This window comes from Gossypium arboreum, chromosome 6 (genome assembly GCF_025698485.1).
Source record: "Gossypium arboreum isolate Shixiya-1 chromosome 6, ASM2569848v2, whole genome shotgun sequence".
Classification (NCBI taxonomy): Eukaryota; Viridiplantae; Streptophyta; class Magnoliopsida; order Malvales; family Malvaceae; genus Gossypium; species Gossypium arboreum.
Window position 1 is genome coordinate 79281606 of NC_069075.1, and position 2868 is coordinate 79284473.

Consider the following 2868-nt stretch of genomic DNA (forward strand, 5'->3'; position numbering starts at 1 on the left):
ACTTGAAATTGAGGCACAACAGTTTGAGTTGAATCCAGTCATGTTCCATATGCTTTAGAAAGTGGGTCAATTCAGTGGAATGCCTATCGAAGATCCTCACCTACACTTAAGACTGTTTATGGAGGTGAGCGATTCTTTCAAGTTACCCAGAGTACCTGAAGATGCATTACGATTGAAGCTGTTCCCATATTCACTAAGGGACAAAGCTCGAGCCTAGTTGAACTCATTGCCACCAAATTCAATTTTCACTTGGCAAGAGTTAGCAGAAAGATTCCTTGTGAAGTATTTCCCGCCTAGCAAGAATGCTAAGTTGAGGAATGAGATCACTGCTTTCCAACAAATAGATGATGAGTCCTTGTATGAGGCATAGGAAAGGTACAAAGAATTATTACAAAAGTGCCCTCATCACGGAATCCCAGATTGCATCCAACTTGAGATGTTTTATAATGTTCTCAATGCTCACACGAGGATGGTAGTGGACGCTTCTACTAACGGTGCTGTCTTTTCTAAGTCTTATAATGAGGCTTATGAAATCATTGAGAGGATTCCCAGCAACAATTATCAATCGCCAACCAATCGAGAAGTGTTAGGAAGATGAGTTGCTGGAATACATGAAGTACACGCTCTTACTTCACGTATCTTAGGTATCATCAATATCCTCAATGTTAAAAACCCTTACTACTAATGGGTAAAACAGTTTTGCAGCACAGCCACCAACGCCACCAACTCAACTTGAAAGTATAGCTTGTGTTTATTGTGGGAAGGACTTTTGTTTGAAGAATGTCCATCAAACCCAGAATCCATGTACTACATAGGTAACCAGAACCAAAATCGAGGAAGGCAAAGACTACAATCCAATTTCTATAACCCATCATGGTGAAACCACCTGAATTTTTCCTAGAGTAACCAAGGGGTTGGAACCAGTAATACTTACGCCTAACCTAGATTGACCCAGCCACCTAGTTTTCCCCAACAAGTTCAAAAACCAACCCAAGCTGAACCATCCAATGGCTTAGAAAATTTGTTGAAGGCATACATGGCCAAGAATGATGACTTAATCCAAAGCCAAGCAGCTATATTGAAAAACCTGGAAAACCAAATGGGCCAGCATTCAACTAAACTCAGAAACTAACCATAAGGTGCTTTACCTAGTGATACGGAAAATCTGAGGAATTCGGGAAAGGAACATTGCAAAGCGTTGACATTGAGGAGTCGAAAGAAAATAGATCCCAACACAATTAAAGTTGAAAAAGAGCAAGTTTTCACAAGAACTAGAATATGCAAAACCCGACAAGATAATTTCAGAACCAGCTAATTCTGATCAACTAACAACTCCGTTAGATGCAAAATTGCCATAAATCAACCAGTTCTAGTAAAGAAACCGCCACCACCCTAACCTCAAAGACTTTAGAAGCAGAAGCAGGAAATTCAATTCAAGAAATTCCTGAATGTACACAAGCAACTTCATATCAACATTCCATTGGTTGAAGCATTTGAGTAAATGTCGAACTACGTCAAATTCATGAAGGATATCCTGTCCAAAAAATGAAGACTTGGAGAATTTGAAGCTGTAGTTTTGACGAAGGAATGCAGTGCATATCTTCAAGACAAACTACCCCTAAAGTTGAAGGATCCTGGATGTTTTACCATCCCTTGTAACATTGGAGCAATACATTGTGGTAAGGTATTATGTGACTTAGGTGCGAGTATTAACTTGATGCCTATGTCAATATTTAGGAAGTTGGGGATAGGTGAAGTTAGACCTACTACGGTTACACTTAAATTAGCAGATCGATCATTAGCACATCTAGAAGGAAAAATTAAGGATGTATTGGTACGTGTGGAAAAATTTATCTTCCCTACTGATTTTGTTATTCTAGACGTTGAAGCAGACAAAGAAGTGCCAATTATCTTAGGAAGACCGTTCTTAGCAACCGGAAGGACCCTTATTGATGTGTAGAAGGGCGAGCTTACTATGCGTGTTCAGGATGATCAGGTAACATTTAATTTTTTTAAGTCTATGTGATTTCCTGACACAATTGATGATTGTTTTGCAGTATCCAATTTAGAGGATTTAATAGTAGAGAAGGAGCTCAACTATGTTGAGGACGATTGGAACAAATTTTGATATAAGATCCTCCGAATGATGAAAAGGAAGATGAATACTTAGCATTGTTAGAAGCTAATCAAAAGGGATTTAATTCGCAATCCCGTTTTGAATCTTTGGAATTAGAGAAAAGGGATTATGCCCAACCAAAAGCGTCAATCGAGGAGCCACCTAAATTAGAACTCAAGGTATTGCCCTCACATCTAAAATATGTTTATTTAGGTAACGCTTCTACTCTGCCTATGATTGTTTCAGCAGAATTAACTACTAAGCAAGAAGAGAAACTCATCCTGGTGTTGAAACAATTCAAGAACGCTATCAGATGGACCATAGCCGATATTCGTGGTATTAGTCCATCTGTATGCATGTACAAGATTATCCTGGAAGATGGCGGAAAAGGGACGATTGATGGACAATGAAGATTGATCCCCATCATGAAGGATGTAGTCAAGAAAGAAATCATCAAGTGGTTAGATGCAGGTATAATCTACCCCATCTTAGATAGTTCATGGGTAAGTCCGGTCCAGTGCTTGCCAAAGAAAGCAGGTATCACGGTCATGGAAAACGAGAATAACGAGTTGATACCAACTAGAACGGTTATGGGATAGAGAATTTGCATCGATTATCGGAAGCTGAACAAGGCAACTAGGAAAGATCACTTTCCTCTACCGTTCTTGGACCAGATGCTGGATAGACTCACGGGGCGACACTATTACTTTTTTCTCGATGGATACTTGGGGTATAATCAGATTACAGTAGCA

At 39.4% G+C, this 2868-nt stretch overlaps 1 non-coding gene across 1 annotated transcript; it reads right to left on the reverse strand.

Moving 5' to 3' along the window:
• Positions 1-307: 307 nt before the first annotated feature.
• LOC128294621 (small nucleolar RNA R71) lies at positions 308-414 on the reverse strand. Its single transcript, XR_008284929.1, has one exon. It is a non-coding gene; the product is annotated as a small nucleolar RNA R71 (small nucleolar RNA).
• Between the last annotated feature and the right edge of the window lie 2454 nt (positions 415-2868).